This window comes from Schistocerca gregaria, chromosome 3 (genome assembly GCF_023897955.1).
Source record: "Schistocerca gregaria isolate iqSchGreg1 chromosome 3, iqSchGreg1.2, whole genome shotgun sequence".
NCBI lineage: Eukaryota > Metazoa > Arthropoda > Insecta > Orthoptera > Acrididae > Schistocerca > Schistocerca gregaria.
The window spans coordinates 896,959,483-896,979,246 of record NC_064922.1 but is presented as its reverse complement, the minus strand read 5'-3'; the positions used below and the strand labels follow the sequence as shown (position 1 = coordinate 896,979,246).

At 39.2% G+C, this 19,764-nt stretch overlaps 1 protein-coding gene across 1 annotated transcript in view; it reads right to left on the bottom strand.

Annotated features, from left to right (window-relative positions):
• The window catches only part of LOC126355169 (gastrula zinc finger protein XlCGF57.1-like), a 60,497-nt gene extending 41,239 nt beyond the window's left edge, over positions 1–19,258 (bottom strand). Inside the window, exon 1 of the mRNA XM_050005380.1 lies at positions 18,869–19,258. The gene's annotated coding sequence lies outside the window, so the exon portion shown is untranslated. The remainder of the gene's footprint in view (positions 1–18,868) is intronic.
• Between the last annotated feature and the right edge of the window lie 506 nt (positions 19,259–19,764).

Below are 19,764 nucleotides of genomic sequence, written 5' to 3'. Positions count from 1 at the left end.
AGTTGTTGAATCTTGGGAAGACCAAGAAAGATAAGGGTGCATACCTAGATGAGCAGTGCAGATACTGGCATTTAAGTTTGATATGGTTAACACTGAGGGAGTGACAGCATTATTGCTGATATGTTCAGTAGAATGTTTGAAGCCAAATGGGGGAAACAGAAAAACTACCTGCCACAACTATTAACATAATTCTCATTGACATGCCACCTTGTTATTTAAAGGTATCAATGATGACCAGAATAATGATAAGAAGCTCTGCGACATCAGGGAGAAACTTCAATAAGGAGAGAATGTTAGGTCATATTTGATAAAGCAGGGTGTAGTGTGTTGTATTGAAATGTACAACAAGAAAACTAAATAGTTATGCCGCAAGATCTGGTACTGTGCCTTTTTAATATTACCATGAATATCCAATAGGTGGACACCTGGAATTATTTAAAACTAGGAATAAAATATGTGAGAAGTTTATATGGCATTAGATGGATGCCGACATTCGCAACAGAATTACGTGTGTAAGACATGCTGAAAGCAAACCAGCATCTAACCTGGCTGAAAGGATATTTGACAGGCTTTATGTCAACTTTGTGGGATAGTTATCAAGATCTAGGGAAGGGAACTGCTATATTCTCATGTGTGTAGATGAATTTTCACATTTCATGTGGTTCTTCCCTAGAAGGACTACCATATCCAGTTCTGCCATTTCCTCTCTTAAAAACATAGCAGGAATAGGCAGGCCAACCAAACACTGAAGGAGTTCAAGAACTTTCATACTGACTTTGATATCCGTCATAATACAACCCACACATATGATCCCAATCCATCTTATGACGAAGGAGTGAAACAGAATTTGTCCTCTGCTTTAATAAGCTACATAGCAGGGATCAATGGGTGACAGATTATTCACAATCCTAGCTAAAGTTGGCCTTTAATACAATAAAACATGAGAGTCACTGAGCCAGCCCCCCACCCCCACTGACACACCAAGTTGTTCCTCAGTTTTAAGATTACAACCCCACTGAGTAATTTGTGGTTCATAGACGACCTGTTGCTGGAGAGGACAACCACTAGGTAAATCATTACACAGTGGAGGTGAGCCAGAAATAACATCAGAAAAGCCCATCAGGTGGAAAAGCAGAGAGACAACAATTCAGCAGTCATACCCCGACCAGATTGGTGATTGTGCATATCCTGGGAGTAACTAATAAGGCAGCTTTAACACTGTGAAGAAATTGTTACTACGGAAGACTGAATCTTGGGAAATCATAAGAATTTTAACATCTATCATCCTGTTATTGTTCGACCAAAGGAGAAAGAAAACAATTAGAGCTCATCTCATCTCTACCATGTGAAGCCAGTGTCTACAGCCATAAATAGTTAACAACGCGGCAGTCACACCTTGCAGATGTGGGCCCCAACCTCCGTGTGTGTGTGAGGGCGGCAGGAGGGAGGAGTATGTGCTGTAAGTTGCCACATCTTTGCTTGTATCAGGGTATAGGCACATCGTTGCGCGGTGCAGGATGACCAAACATGTGCGCCATCTGATGGTGGTGGCAGGAGGAGGTGGACATGGAGTCGGTTGAAACGAGCTGTCAGAAAAACGTATGACCAGCAGCAGTGAATGGCACAACATGTACGACATGATACAAGGTTGTTAAAAGAGTACTGCAAGGAACTGGCTGATGGTGAGTGATGGTAACATTTTATATAGCTGAAATCTGATGATGGTTTGGCTGACAGATATACTGATGCTGATGTTTTATAGCTCTGATACTGCACAACTGAGGAGTGCAGCTGGACATGCAGTGGAAAATGTACGTGAGGTTGTTAGTGAACATTACTGCTGCTTATCGTAGTTCGCTGGGCCCTGTTAGCCAATCTGTGTATTCTAGTCGATGAGAGACCACCGCATACAATTTGTCTTGGGTGCCAGGTTACCATATTAATGCATGTCAGTGTTTGTTGTAAGTGTCTTCAAACAGTGGGTTTAATTTCTGTTGTTCTTGTATTATATTACTTTGTAGAGGTCAGCATGTGCTACTGCTGTGGTGACTGGGGGCAGCTTTGCTGGCCTACTTTATGTGTGAACACATTTGGATGTAGATAAGCTCACACCAAGCCTTTACTTGCAATGAAGCCGAGTGATCCCACCATTCTTTTGTCAAACTGTTCATTACTGAGATGCAAGTGGCTACTGAGAATTATGCCTAGTTGCTGAAATCTAGTACGCCACTTCCCTTTAAGATTTTGTTATTTGATTAATGTTGTAACTGTTAGTGTAGTTTAGCTTTTAGATTGTTGGTTAATTAATTGGTATCTGGTTTAGTGGCAGGAATTCAGCTTTCAACAGTTTAATGCTAACTCTTAATGGGAACACATTAATTTCACAGTTTTAAAATAAGGGTGCTAAAGGGGAAAAGCGCCAACACTACGAGCAAAGGGAATTGTCATTAAATACTTGTGCGGTCAGATTTTAATATAGTTTCCCTTTCGGATGATCTTACTGTTATACCATTTGCATTACTTGTATCACCCTGGTTCTGTAGGCTTCCCTGGACTGTTACTCTGTTTACAACTAATGCATCCATTCATGTTCATTGCACTGTGGTGGTGGACCCAACTAACTTGAGAAGATTATTAGATTGATTCAAGTTATGTCTTCTTTACTTAAAAACAAACGACACCAGTAATGATTTGAGCCTTGGTTCAGAGGAATGTTTAATTTTTACCATGTTCTGAATTTTTATTTAATTGCTTGGGTAGTTATTAATAGAGCTATAATTTTAATTTTAATTCCCTTGCATTTATTGTGTTGCTGAGGTCAAGTTTAACAGCAGTGTCATATTCTGTTGACAAGATACGTGGCTAAATCGGAAAATGCGTTTTCACTTATACTTGACTTTAAGTAGATTTTTTTTTTCATCTGAACATATGTTCACAATTTGCTGCAGACACTGGCATTGTCTTAAATATCCTCTACACTATTTCTATGTTAAAATATCTCTTAACCCACACACTGAAAATAAACTACAAAATATGATAAAGGGAAGCTGTGCCAATGCTATTCATCTGTTCTATCACCTGGATCTTGGAAGCAGTTCAGCTGTATCAAAAACCCTAGAATATTTGACACCAAAATAAGTTGGATATTCATATCTTACAGTTAAGGCATTTCTGACAAGTAAATAAAGTTGATGAAATAGTGTAATACATATTTTCCATTTCACTAATTATTCTGTTAGATAATTTTCCATTTTACTAATTATTCTATTACATACACTGGTATGTAAAACTTAAGGACAAAAGTAATTTTCACGTGATGTGTCACTTCCAAGTAAAGAAGCTCGATGAGCCATATAGAAAGGATATTTGGAAAATAGTACAGAAGATAACTGAAATAAATACACAATGAGACTAACAGAAATTACATTTTTATTCAAAGACAAAAATTACACTGAAGTCACCACAATTTATGATGGCCCCTGGAAATTACAAAAGATGGGACACGATACTTAATAGTGTGTGTGATCACCATGGGCAGCAATGCATGCTCTGCAACTTTCTCCCATGCTGGCCACAAAGTTGGCAAGGAGTTCTTGTGGTAGGCAATTTCATTCCTCCACAACTGCTGGACAGTCATTGGTGCAGGTGGACATGCTGCAATATGTCTCCCCAACACAACCCACACCCGCTCGATGGGATTTAAGTTGAGGGGAACAGCCAGGTCAGTGCATTCACTTAGTATCCTCTCGTTCCAAGACATCCTGCACCTTCACTGTTCAAAAGATGAACATGGAGAAGGAGTACTGTGCTCAAAAATTTGGAGGTCAGTACGCCCATGTAACATAGTATCCCCCTAAGCATAACACCTTGACAATCACAATGATCATGTCCAACAATGTTCCTGGGCTCATTATGTGTTCCCGCCTCTCGTCATATGAGGCCACGTTCAGCATTGTCCAACATAATTGTTTTGGTGGCCCAAGTATTGTGGTGTGGAGAGGCACTATATTGCAAGAGTTTACTGACCTCCAACTCTTCAGACATGGTATGCTCTCTGCTCAATGTTACTATGGCACTGCACACCATCCCCATGTGCAATTTTTTCAGGAGTGTATGCAGCCCTGACTTCATTTTTGTGGATGACAATGCATGACTGCATCGAATTAAATATGTGGAGAAGCTCTTGAAACGTGAGGATACAAGGATGGTTTGAAAAGTTCTTGGACTCACCACAAGAGGTCAGCGCGAGCGCAATGAGTTGTTCACGTGATATTCATTGGACTGTTGCCTATGAACACATGCCAAGTCAGTGTTCCTGGAAGAGAGCTCTGGTGGTGATGTAGCTCTGTTGTTGTACCCGTGTAGTGATTTGCGAAGATTGGAAAAATTGAGATTCGAGCAGTGATTAAGTACTTTGTAAAGAAAGGTATGAAAGCAAAGGACATTCATGCCGATTTTCAGAATATGCTGGGGGACTCTGCTCCTTCATATTCAACTGTTTCCAACTGGGCAAATGAATTCAAATTTGGTCGGGAGAGCTTAGATGATGATCCACAGTGGTCAGCCAAGATGTGGCACTACTCCAGAAAACAATGGAAAAGTGCACAAAATGGTCGTGGAGGATCACCAACTGAAAGTGCGTGAAATTGCTCATGCTTGCCAGATTTCATTTGAAAGGGGATATCACATTTTAAGTGAAGAATTAGAAATGAAAAAACTATTTGCAAGACAGGTTCTGCAACTCTTGATGCTGGATCAAAAACGCACGAGAATGGACATATCAGAACAATGTTTGGCCTGTTTTAGGAGAAACGAACAAGATTTTTTGCGCCTGTTTGTAACCACAGATTCAACTTGGATGCACTACTAGAGCCTAGAGACAAAGCAGTGGAAAAATATGCTGATTATCCACCACCAAAGAAAGCAAAGACAATTCCTTCGGCGGGAAAGGTCATGGCATCAGTGTTCTGGGATGCGAAGGGGATTCTGTTTGTAGATTATCTCCCCACTAGGTAAACAATTACTGGAAACTACTATGCCAACCTCCTGGACAATTTGCAAAAACGATATGCAAAAAAGGCCAATTTTAGCAAGGAAGAAAGTCATTTTCCATCAAGACAATGAGTGCCCGCACACGGTGTTGCCATGGCAAAATTACACGAACCAAAGAATGAGTTGTTGCCATACCCACCTTACTCATCTGATATGGCTCTGTTGGACTTCCATCTCTTTCCAAAACTGAAAATTTTTCTTGGTGGACGAACACTCACTTCAAACGAAGAATTGATAGCCGGAGTTGACAACTATTTTGTAAGCTTGGAGAAAACTCATTTTCAAGATGGGATCAGGCACTGGAATGTCATTGGACCAAGTGGTTTAATCTACAAGGAGATTAAATTGAATATTAAAAAAGTTTCAGTGATTTAAGAACTTTTTTTCTATTCCATTCCAAGAACTTTTCAAACCACCCTCGTATTTGGTGTGTGGTCTAGCTTGCTGGTACCTTGGACTTAAATCACATTAAGCATATGTGGTATGCTTTGGGGAGATGTATTGCAGTATGTCCATTTGTACCAACAACCACCCAGCAGTTGTCCACTGCACTGGTGGAGGAATGGAACGTGCTACCACATGAACTCCTTACCAACTTTGTTGGCAGCATGGGAGCACATTGCAGAGCATACTTCGCCATCTATGGTGATCACATACCCTACAAAGAACGATTTCCTGACTTTTATAAAGGGCAGGGGACCATAAATCGTGGTGAAATCAGTGTAATTATTGACTTAGAATAAAAGTGCCATTCCTTTTCAGTTCATTGTGTATGTCTTTCAATTACCTTCTGTACAATGCTGTAGCAGTGTTTTCTATGTATGGTTCAAGCTTCATCAAGCCTATGTTACTTGGCAGGGACACATCATGCGAACGTTACTTTGGTCCTTAAGTTTTGCACATCAGTGTACTACGAAGAACTCTAATTATACCATGGCAGATCAAAAGTCTCCCTCCATTCCTCAGCTGGCAGATATTGGAAGCCTTTTGGCAAATGGCATATTTTTTCAGCACCCCTTGCCAACCTCTGAGATGTTACAATACCATAGTGAAGTAGCAGCAAGAAGTCAATTGTGGAACATGAGCAAAATGTGCGGGTGGTGGTGTGTGATCCATGTATATTGTCACCTTATAAATCACATTATTTCATGGACGTAGTGACACTGTGACAAGAGAGTGTGTTTAGAGTTGTGGACTACGGGAAAGCCGCCTCCTCATTAGAAGAAGTTATGGACACAAGAGGCAGGACCACTCACATCTATATCTCGGTTACTTCTTAAACCATTTTTTTTCTACAGTTTTTGAATCCCCTTTGTGCCTGCATCCTTGTAAGTGGCCTCTCATACCATTCTTCCAGTAAAGTCCTGTGATGCAAAATGCAAATATTTTCAGTGGCTCTCAGAATGCTGCTAAATAAGATGCATAGTTCCATTTGTGAAATCACAGTTGATTAAATATCGCACTAGATATAAAAAAAGCTGCACTGCTGATGATATAGCAAAATATTAGTCATGGAAATGGAAGATTAGAGGTTTAATGTCCCATTGGTGATAAGGTCATTAAAGATGGAGCATAAGAACTGAGAAGGAAAGTAGCAAATTCCTTGGCATACTACCACTTGCCAAAAACATTGTTTCAGCATATTGAAGTGTTAATGCAATATTAGGCTATTCACATTATGCGGAACTGCCTGTACATTTTCTGAGCTTTTTGGTCTCTTAGTTATTGAAGAAAGTATAAATAATTGGATTGACTTTTGGGAGCACACATATACAAAGCATCATCCAATCAGCCTGATTTATAATTGCTGTCTCTTCCCTAAAACAGTTTAAGTAAAAGCAGTCTGTTTCTTTGGTTCTGACATCTAGCTCCTCTAAAAGCACCAACCTCCTATTGTCCCCATTGATACTTCTAGTTCAGAACTAGTGTGTGTGTGTGTGGTTTGAGGTTTTTGGGCGCTAAACAACATGGTCATCAGCGCACAAACGCATAGAAACAGGAACACATGTGGCGAAGGAATGAAGCCGGACAGTGAACAAGGAGAACAGCTAAAAGACACAGACCTGACGCAGTTCTAAATCCTCACATACAAAGGCAAAACAAGAGGAGAAGAAACATACTAAAAAAGGAAAGGAAGTATTCAGACCCTATTTACAATCTGGATTTGCTGGGAATATAAAAGTTGAAGAACTCTGCTTGTCTTAGAACTTACATGAGGGTTTCATTAACCAGACAAAACTGTGATAAACAATCGCTGTCTTATTGAGAACGGCTTGGCTACTAGTGTGAAGGTACTTCTGCTAGGGAAGTCATTTCTGTAACTGAGATTCTGAATAAAACTTAGAAGTTATCTTTATTTTCTGAGAAGCTTATTCTCCTCCTCATCCTCCAATCCTACATATCCACCTTGGGAAATATAAGTTGGACAAGCAAGTCTCCCTGTCATTTCGATCAACAGGTTGAAATCCTTTTAGCACAAGCACACGTCACTCAATCCAGTGAAAAACCCATACTCAGACGCAACATGGCATTGGATACCAATTAATGTAAAGTGTCCATTACTGTGCACTCAGTTAAAGTATTGAGAACCAATATGGGTTAACAGTGACCAACTTGCCTGAGAATATAAACTAAGAGTAGACTGGAGAAATCAGTGGATTTCAATTCATGGTCAGAAGAAGAAACATAAAACACATCTGACCATTCAAGCCCCGGAAGTGAATCTGCAAAGAAAATTGTGGAACTCCCTCAACTGTGTCGGAACTGACCACGAAATGACCAAAGCAACACTAGATAAATGGCAATGACCTATGATGACCAATGTGACTGCGCAACTATGAAAGAAACATTGAACCTCATTTAGCAAGACTGCACAAAAAGAAAATTCATGAGTACCTGGAAACACCTTGCAGACACAACACCTACAGCAATCAACTGGTTCCAGTTTCATATTATCTTATCTTGCATCAGTTTGTACTTGTAAAACACGAGGGTTGGAACTTTAATAGTGGCAACTATTTATTTACAGCTTGTACAAAATAGATAGGTGTTTCAAAGTTTTACTGACCATCAGAGTAGTCACCAGCACTGTGTATAGCCCGTTGCCAGCGATGTGGAAGTCGTAGGATACTCTTAGCAGTGCCAGTTGTGTTGACAGCTTGAGTGGCGTGGTCTATTGCCTGATGAATCTGTAGCAGTTCTGAAGTGAATGCCGTGAAGTGTTTCTTTCAGTTTATAAATCGAGTTGAACTCACGAGGGCTTAAGTCAGGGGAATGCAGTAGATGGTATAGCACTTAGCTGCCCCATCAGTCAAACAAATCAATAACAGCTTGTACAGTATGTGCTTGAGCATTGTCATGCAACATGATGGTCAGGTTCTGCACAAAGCGTCATCACTTCTGTCTCTATACTGTTCATTTTTGGAACACAACCAACAACCAGCTAAGAGACAGAAGTGATGACACTTTCTGCAAGACCAGACCATCAATTTGCAGGACAATGCTCAAGCACGTACAGTGCAGCTGTTACTGATTTGTTTGACTGATGGGGCTGCTACGTGCTATACCATCTACTGCGCTCCCCTGACTGAAGCCCTCATGAGTTCAACTCAATTTCTAAACTGAAGGGAGCACTTCATGGCATTCGCTTCAGAACTTCTACAAATTTGTCAGGCAACAGATCACACCATTTGAACTGTCGACCCAACTGGCACTGCTAAGGGTATCCTACGACTTCCACATCACTGACATCAGGTTACACACAAAGCTGGTGACTACTTTGAAGGTCAGTAAAACTTTGAACCATGTATCTATTTTATATGAGTTGTAAATAAATAGCTGCCACTATTAAAGTTCCAACCCTCGAATAATTCTATAAATCATACACTAAATAAGTAAATACCTATGAACTTATAACAAAGATTATCTTTTGCTTTTAAAAGCTAACTGCTTGTGAGTGGTTGAAAATAAATTGCCATCATTGCACATTGTAATTGTGTGTAGAAGGTGCAAGCTTCTAATCTAGTTTGTGTTTACACACAGGGCGTCCATAACCACAGCTCCAGTTTCAAAACACTGTAGAAAGAAAATCACTGCTCAGATTGACATGAAATTTGAACAGCATTTTATTGGTGCAAGAGGGAATGTCTTGGAGAGAGAGAGAGAGAGAGGGGGGGGGGGGGGGAGGGGAGAGAGAAAGAGATTATCGAAGATATGGCCAAATTTATGGCTCTTTAAACATCTGAATATGCAAACCAACAGACACATGGCACACGTCTGTTCCTCAGATTGCGCCCAAGATACCAAACGTAACTGTCACCATGAATGATTGCACGCCGCTGGTACAGCTCTTTTACAAGAACAGCGACTGTGTGCCAGTAGATATGCAAAAGTTCCAGATACTGAATGTATGAAAAACGGCATTGGTCAGATGTCTGCTATGGATGTAGAGAAAATGATTTGCTTAACGGTCTATAGAAAATGATAACAAAATTCCAAAAGATCTGACACCTGTAGAAGCTTTGGCCACATAATTACACTGCATAAAATTCTGCAAAACATCCTACATTGTTATCCATACAAAATTCTACATCTACATCTACATCCGTACTCCGCAAGCCACCTGACGGTGTGTGGCGGAGGGTACCCTGAGTACCTCTATCGGTTCTCCCTTCTATTCCAGTCTCGTATTGTACGTGGAAAGAAGGATTGTCGGTATGCTTCTGTGTGGGCTCTAATCTCTCTGATTTTATCCTCATGGTCTCTTCGCGAGATATACGTAGGAGGGAGCAATATACTGCTTGACTCTTCGGTGAAGGTATGTTCTCGAAACTTCAACAAAAGCCCGTTCCGAGCTACTGAGCGTCTCTCCTGCAGAGTCTTCCACTGGAGTTTATCTATCATCTCCGTAACGCTTTCGCAATTACTAAATGATCCTGTAACGAAGCGCGCTGCTCTCCGTTGGATCTTCTCTATCTCTTCTATCAACCCTATCTGGTGCGGATCCCACACTGCTGAGCAGTATTCAAGCATTGGGCGAACAAGCGTACTGTAACCTACTTCCTTTGTTGTCGGATTGCATTTCCTTAGGATTCTTCCAATGAATCTCAGTCTGGCATCTGCTTTACCGACGATCAACTTTATATGATCATTCCATTTTAAATCACTCCTAATGCGTACTCCCAGATAATTTATGGAATTAACTGCTTCCAGTTGCTGACCTGCTATTTTGTAGCTAAATGATAAGGGACCTATCTTTCTATGTATTCGCATCACATTACACTTCGCTACATTGAGATTCAATTGCCATTCCGTGCACCATGCGTCAATTCGCTGCAGATCCTCCTGCATTTCAGTACAATTTTCCATTGTTGCAACCTCTCGATACACCACAGCATCATCTGCAAAAAGCCTCAGCGAACTTCCGATGTCATCCACCACGTTATTTATGTATATTGTGAATAGCAACGGTCCTATGACACTCCCCTGCGGCACACCTGAAATCACTCTTACTTCGGAAGACTTCTCTCCATTGAGAATGACGTGCTGCGTTCTGTTATCTAGGAATTCCTCAATCCAATCACACAATTGATCTGATAGTCCGTATGCTCTTACTTTGTTTATTAAACGACTATGGGGAACTGTGTCAAACGCCTTGCGGAAGTCAAGAAACACGGCATCTACCTGTGAACCCGTGTCTAAGGCCCTCTGAGTCTCGTGGACGAATAGCGCGAGCTGGGTTTCACACGATCGTCTTTTTCGAAACCCATGCTGATTCCTACAGAGTAGATTTCTAGTCTCCAGAAAAGACATTATACTCGAACATAATACGTGTTCCAAAATTCTACAACTGATCGACGTTAGAGATATAGGTCTATAGTTCTGCACATCTGTTCGACGTCCCTTCTGGAAAACAGGGATGACCTGTGGCCTTTTCCAATCCTTTGGAACGCTACGCTCGTCTAGAGACCTACAGTACACGGCTGCAAGAAGGGGGCCAAGTTCCTTCGCTTACTCTGTGTAAAATCGAACTGGTATCCCATCAGGACCAGCGGCCTTTCCTCTTTTGAGCGATTTTAATTGTTTCTCTATCCCTCTGTCGTCTACTTCGATATCTACCATTTTGTCAACTGTGCGACAATCTAGAGAAGGAAGCACAGTGCAGTCTTCCTCTGTGAAACAGCTTTGGAAGAAGACATTTAGTAATTCGGCCTTTAGTCTGTCATCCTCTGTTTCAGTACCATTTTGGTCACAGAGTGTCTGGACATTTTGTTTTGATCCACCTACCGCTTTGACATAGGACCAAAATTTCTTAGGATTTTCTGCCAAGTCAGTACATAGAACGTTACTTTCGAATTCATTGAAAGCCTCTCGCATAGCCCTCCTCACACTACATTTCGCTTCGCGTAATTTTTGTTTGTCTGCAAGGCTTTGGCTATGTTTATGTTTGCTGTGAAGTTCCCTTTGCTTCCGCAGCAGTTTTCTAACTCGGTTGTTGTACCACGGTGGCTCTTTTCCATCTCTTACGATCTTGCTTGGCACATACTCATCTAACGCATATTGTACCATGGTTTTGAACTTTGTCCACTGATCCTCAACACTATCTGCACTTGAGACAAAACTTTTGTGTTGAGCCGTCAGGTACCCTGTAATCTGCTTTTTGTCACTTTTGCTAAACAGAAAAATCTTCCTACCTTTTTTAATATTTCTATTTACGGCTGAAATCATTGACGCAGTAACCGCTTTATGATCGCTGATTCCCTGTTCTGCATTAACTGATTCAAATAGTTCGGGTCTGTTTGTCACCAGAAGGTCTAATATATTATCGCCACGAGTCGGTTTTCTGTTTAACTGCTCAAGGTAGTTTTCAGATAAAGCACTTAAAAATATTTCACTGGATTCTTTGTCCCTGCCACCCGTTATGAACATTTGAGTCTCCCAGTCTATATCCGGCAAATTAAAATCTCCACCCAGAACTATAACATGGTGGGGAAATCTACTCGAAATATTTTCCAAATTATTCTTCAGGTGCTGAGCCACAACAGCTGCTGAGCCCGGGGGCCTATAGAGACATCCAATTACCATGTCTGAGCCTGCTTTAACCGTGACCTTCACCCAAATCATTTCACAATTCGAATCTCCGTCAATTTCCTTCGATACTATTGCACTTCTTATCGCTATAAACACGCCTCCCCCTTCACTGTCCAGCCTATCTCTGCGGTATACATTCCAATCAGAGTTCAGAAGCTGCTTCCTGCTAACCTGCTAGCAAGACAAACATTTCCTCTGGAATTTCTTGCTCACATGGAAGTTGACAAAGTATGACCACGGAATATTCTGTAGAAAGACAAAGCCTATTTCCATCTCCAAGGACATGTCAAAATGCAGAATAAGGACAATGGAAAATCAACGCACACATTAATGGGTACCACTTCAATCTGCAAAGGTGACTGTGGTGTAAGTTTGCTTCAAATACCTTAACCAACTTTATACCGATGAACAACTACTTTACCTTTGAGGGGCAGACATTCAAAAGATCAGGAGCATGGCCACACGAGAACCAGGATGGCTTCTTTCTCTGCCACCCTTTTCGTGGACCACTTGGAGGGGACTTTCCTGGGACTCATTAGCCTTGAACCCTGGTTTGGTTTAAATACACTAACGACTTCTTTGCCGTAAGGATTTCTGGTGAGAATGACCTGTTAAATTTTTGGGATCTCTAAATACACTCCTCTCAACTAAATTTCACATGGTCCTTTTCTGAATCCCAAACCACTTTCCTTGAGGTTGAGCTCATCCACAATAATGGTCAGCTACACACTTCTGTAGACAAAACAGTACTTACATTTCGGCAGTTGCCATCCTTTTCATCCCGAATTTTTCCTCCCACACAGCCTTTGAATTCAAAGCAAACATATCTCTTCAGGATCAGACTATTTACAGCAATACACCACTACTCAAACCTCAACCATCACTGGGCGTTGTTAACCCACCATCCTAAATCAAAAGCATATTGTCTAGGTCATCGCGTACAATACTCACTGATCCCTTTAAAGAAACAGCTCTGGAGTACACCTCCTGTCAATCAATACTATTCTGATCTTGAATGTATCAATCAGCTACTTTGACAAGGCCGGACTCCCTAACATCTTGTCCTGAAACGAGGTCCATTCTGTCTGACATTTTGCACATAACACTTAGAATACCTTTTCGCTGCCCCCCCTCCCCCCCCCCCCCCCGCTCCTCCTCCTCAATATCCACAATATCATAATCAGATCCTATGCTTCTTCTGCATCCATTTTCCTACTCTATGGCTCCTGCGCCATTGCCCGCTCCCACTGTGACCTATGTTCACTCCTAATACCATCTATTACGGCCCTGTAACTGACAAAACAATCTATCGATGGAGGACCCAACTGTAAAAAGGTGTGTTCTGTGTACGAACTGTTACTTAAACACTGTTTGGACTTCTACACTGGTATGACTAGCACCAAGTTATCAACGGGCACAGACATAGCGTGTATACTCATAACACACAATGTCCTGTTGCAGAGCATGTTCTATAGCATGACCTCGGCGCCTCTTTCACCACACATACCATTTGTACAATCTGGTTCACCCGTACACCCCCCCCCCCCCCCCATACCAGTTTCTCAGAACTATGCAGGTGGGAACGGGAGTTGCAACATATCCTTAGTTCTCACCACCCATCTGGCCTTAATTTACATTAATCTCCTTGGTCTCAGCAGTTATTGCAATTAACTATTTCTTTCTTCACACTCTTTTCATTTTCTCTATCTTTTATTTTCTGAACTCTCCATTCCTCCACCTGCTCACCTCATGTCTATCACATATAACGTACTTGGGTTTCTGCTCTTATTAATTTTTGCACAATGTTTTGTCAGTAATCTCTGTCTTACTTATTACCCTATCTTCCACAATTGGCCTCTCAGGTTTTCAAATCTCATCCAGTGCAATCCCCAACAATCAGTCTTTCCTTCTCATCCCGTCCAGTAAGTCTCTCCTGAGCAGGAGTTCTGGACAACTTTTTCAAGACTTGCCACACTTCCTAAAGCTCGCCAGTGTTTTTCCTTCATCACTCTTCTGTCCCTTTCAATCATACTGCCAGATGAAGTCACATGACTGTAAAAGCTCGCACATATCCTCAACTCTTCATGTGTTGCATACCTCTCAATACAGAATGTATCATAATTAACTGCGTAAACACATACATTTGACAGTACACGACACTAGAAGCACAAAAGTCTCAGTAAACACAGGGTCACAAATGCATATCTCAAGAGCTATGAGCAATTTTTCATCTATGATACTTTTATTTATTTATTTGCCTGTAGACAACTGTTGTGTTGTATCGGCATCGTCAGTAGTTTCATAGTTATACAGATTGTGGTACAAATGATTATACAAAAGTTAACATGTGGTATATGATTATACAAAAGGTCAGTATGGTTGTATGACATAAATTACAGTTTCTTTGATCACAATCACATTTATAATAATAGAGAATCATATTTTTTCATTATGTTGGAATTCACTTATCCTATAGAATGCTTTCTCTTTCAACCATGTCTCTATCACCATTTTAAATCTATTCTCATACAATTCCCTCATTCCATGTGATGCATTGTTGTAAAATGTTTTGCCAGCATGTAAAAAATTATTTTGGATTTTACTCAAACGTGTACAAGAAATGCCTAATAAGTTCCTATTTCTGGTTCCATATGAATGAACGTATGACCTGCTTTCATACATGTGGGCATTCTCTTAGGCATGCATAAGTGCTTTAAGTATGTATAGACTTGGAACTGCAAGAATTTTGTGCTCAATGAAGTACTGTCCCCAAGAAGTTAAATTGCTCACACCAAAAATACATATAATGGCTTTCTTCTAACAGAGGAAAACATATTTTGCCCCAGCATAGTTTCCCCAAAGAAGTATTCCATAATGAAGATGAGTATGAAAACAGGCGTGGTATGCCATAAATATGCACTCCTTACTGACACAATCATTCAGTTTCCTAAGGAAATATAGAACTCTTGCCAATTTACTGAACAGCTTTTCCGTGTGGGTATTCCTGCACAATTTGGTATCAAGATAAATGCCTAGCAATTTTACTGAATGTCTGAATTCATTAGGTCCATCTTTAATATCTCTAAGGGAAAAGAGGATGAGTTCAGTTTTATTTTTATTTAATGACAGCCTATTTTTATGGAACCAGTGAGCTGCCTTTTCCATCATGGATATGTTCATTTGTTTTACAACATTCACATCATTATATGGCATGATAAAAGTTGTGCCATCAGCATACATTACAGATTTATATGGTAATGTGTTGGGCAGGTCATTCACATACACAATGAATAAGAATGGTCCCAGTACAGATCTTTGTGCGGGCTCCATATTTTACCTTGAGAAGGTCAGATTTGTTGTTTGAATTTATATAGACCATTTGGTTTCTGTTTGTCAAATATGATTTCAGCAGTAATAGTTCTGTTTCAGTTATTCCATATTTTTCTAGTTTCTTAATTAAAATGCTATGTGAGACAGTGTCAAATGCCTTGGTTAAATCAACTAAAGTTGTATAGGTATGTTCCCTATTTTCAAAACCTTGTAATATTGATAAGACAACTTTCTGAACTGATTTTATTGTTGATAGCCCAGTTCGGAATTCATACTGAGCCTTATTGAGAAGGTTGTAACACTCCAAAAAATCGTTTAATTGGTCTTACATTAATGTTTCAATAATTTTAGATAATAGTGGTACTATTGCTATAGGTCTGTAATTTTGGGTTGGATTTCTGTCTCCCTTTTTGTATGCGGGCAATACAATTGTCAGTTTAAGGCACTCTGGAAATGTTCCCTCTGTAAACATCCTATTGATTAAGTAAAACAGTGGAATGCATATAGTGTCTATTATTTTCTTTATGGTAAAATTAGAAAAACCATGGGTGTCCTCAGTTATGGAGTTGCTTAGTAATCTGACTACATCCAATATATCCTTAGGATAAATGGTTCTTCATTCAAATTTTAGCAAGTCTCCTGTCAATTTTGTTTCCTGCAATTTGGGAAGTCTGTCCTCACTATCATCTAACTAACTTTCATCTGTCATAGCTAATTCTCCAGAATTTATGAAACTAATATTTAGTTCAATTGCACTTAGAGGAACAGTAAATTTTCTGCAATTAGCACTGTTTCTGCTTTAACTATTTTCCATGCTGCTTTATATTTGTAGCTGGTCTGATAAATATAGTTATCATTAGCTTTTTTCTTTGCAGAAATGATTTCTTTTCTGTACAGCTTTTTTAAATTGGAATATGAGTGTCTATACTCATTATTCAAGCAAGATTTATCACAGTAAATTCTTAACAGAATCCTTAAGTTATTTAAATAAGGTGTATACATGTCAGTTACTTTTCTTTTCTGTTTTCTCCTTGCATTTAGTCTATTGTGTTTAATGATGAGGGGGAAATATTCATTAAAGATAGCGGTAATGGTGTCTAAAAAATAATTAAAAGCAACACTTAATGACTCATTTTCCATGACAGCATTACACCAGTCCATGATCACAAGTCTTTGTGTGAGATTTGTTATATTTGATGGGTTTAACTGCCTCACTGTCCTGGATTCTATTGGTTGAGCCTGTTCTTTTTTGAATGCAATTAATTTTAGGAAAATTCCATGATGGTCAGAGAGTACTGGTTTAACAACATTTAAAACTACATCATCTTTGCAAATGTTCGATGTGACATTATCTAGGGAGCCATTCTGCCTGATAGGCTCATAGTTAAGGCAAGCATAACTGTATGACTTGAGGGTATCCAGCATCAATCTCTTCGACTGGAAGCTCTTTGCTTTCCACATTTTGGGAAGTAGTAGTGTGGACCAAAACAAGAAAAAATGTCCAGTAAACATTTGCTCTAAAATGCATATCTCAAAAGCTATGAGCAACTGTTTATTACAAGAATTGTGTTTCCAAGTAGCGAAGATGAGCACGTGCTCATAACTCTTCTTGTTTTAGTCCACACTATCATTTCCCAAAATATGGAAAGCAAAGAACTTGCAGTAGAAGAGGTTTGCTTCACAATATCGACGATGAAAAATTGCTCTTGGCTCTTAAGGTATGCATTGTCAACGCTATGTTTACTGAGACTTTTTTGCTTTTAGTATCATGGCATTTCAACTGTATGCGTTTACGCCATTAATTATGATACACCTTGTATAACAACAGCAAAATAATTTTTAATAGCATATCACACACTCATTCACTACTACATTAGTTATGAACTATAGTTGTGGGGTTACTCAGAAGAATGTGTGTGTATTCCTCCAGAATATATATAAAAAAATATGGTATCAAGTAAGAAAATAAATCCCTGGAGACCTATCTTCAGCCAGCAAGAAACAATTACAATATTCAGTGAATATGCCTTCAACAACCTTTGTTATGGTAAAGAAAATCATGAAACGTTTTGAATCAAGAATGAAAGTCCCAACTACAACATATGGAAACATGACAACACATGCACCCTGCACTGTTAATTATGTATAACATGTGACAGCTTTTTGCTGGTAGCACTGAACACGTTTAGTTTTTTACCTTCTGAAGTACTATCCTCACCACTGAAAAAGTTCAGAACCAAGCTCCTAATACTCTAAGATTGTGACCTATGTATTAGTTTAATATTTTTACACTGTTACTGCAAAATGGGGGTGTGGAATTGACAAAATACAAGGCCACTCAAAAAGTGCTGTTTCATTATGAGTAATGATTTTTTTACGAGTTAAGTTGTTGCCAGTTTCAGAAAAGTAATACATTAAATGCCTTTGTAATAAATTTTTACACTAACTTATATATTCTATTAATGTGTTTTTATTTTATTGTATGTATGTTGCTAATAGTATTTCTGTTCCGTAAATTTGATGCAATCACTCTGATAATGATTAAGATGTAGTATGTGGTGGTAAATGAGGAAAATCACCTGCTTGGCACTGTGTGCATATTTTTTCTTTGATACAATATCAACCGAAAGTGACAGCAATCTCATGCACCTACTGTACGGGTTATATTTCTGTTTCGATTCATTTTTTTCTGTTTAACACTTTCGGTTCAGGGACCCATTTTTCTCCGGCATTCGTTTTCGAACTATATGAAAATGCAAATGGAAAATTTCACATTTTTAAACACACGAAATTTTTGTAACACTCATATACCACCCAATTAATTCTTAATATAAACACAGCTGCTGTAACTGTAGTAAGACCTACATGTATAATTACAATTGTAACAACTGTATCTCCTTAACAAGTTTTGAATAACTATTTGATTTCTTAGACATATATTCATGTGTTTCAGTAACAAAACTACATTAAGAGCTTCTGGTCACGCTCTTGTTTGTTCTATGATCAATAATATAACAAAATGTTCACGTAACTCGGTACAGAAACAAGAGTAGAGATTTACTATTAAATACAAGTGCAAGAGTACAACATTGTGGTGGTTAACGCATGTATTAGCACAAACGGGATTAAAATACAATTTGTAATAACATATCCATAACAAAATGCTGCTTCCACAATTAGTGCTTCTGGAAACTGGTGCACCTGCCTTCGAACTAAAGTTTTGTTTGGGTTACTGCTTGTTGCTTTTTATTCCAAACGTGTTTTCTTCAAAGTAGGAGGGACTTCAATTGTCACTGACGGCCTACGTTTAAATTAACTCTAAATTGTATATGCAACGCTCAAAATCATGCACTGGTACTTATTTCCTGGTTCTTCCTAATGCGTAATTCTTTCTTACCCTTTACAGCTTCTGCGATATATATGGGCGCTGATGTAAACTGTCATGATGACTTCATGTTTTCAAGAAGTGCAGGGGCGTTACACTGACAGAACACTTATTTTTTCAAACTACGCAAGACAGAACTCTTCGAAGCACCGGCATATTAAACACTTCGCAACGAAAAAAAAAGCAATTAGTAGCCAGACACGGGCTCATGGTATACATATATATAAAAAGGGGGCCGTGTAAATTTTGCCCTTGTCTTATCTCAACATTATAAATGTGTAAACCGTAATTGTTCTTGAGGTAGGAATGTGCCTACGAGGATTTTTTTCAAACGTAATAGGTTGTTACAACAATAGTCGTGAAAAGTAGTAACTTTTCTAGTCGTGGGTCGGATGGACCCAACTATTGTGAAATGACAATGGAAATAAAAGTATGTTTTCTTTCTGTTATGAAATTTTGAAACAGTACTAACAAACTTTGTGTTTTTATGAAATCAACGATAATTCGCTTTTTGTCTTTATTTTGGACTCTCATAAATGTCTAAACTGGGAATATGCTATCGAAAAAACTTCGTAGAAATTACAAATTTAAGGATGAAAAAAACTTAAATTTCCTTCTGTGTATATTTTTTAAATAATGCCCGAACCCAGCCATTGCACACTGGTATAAAATGTCATGCAAATGGGCGGTATAAATGTAACGTCTTTGCTCTTTTATTAGGACAACACAACGACCATATACTTTGTTACTTCTCTTCAATTTACGGGAGCTTAGATCATTTTCTGATGCTGCTGCTTGAAGCTTCAGAACAGTTCCATTGCTTGTCCTTTCTCATGTATGATTTCAAAGGCAGCCTTTGCACGGCTGACACAAAATCTTTGCAAGTCCTTTCAAAAACATGATCCTGA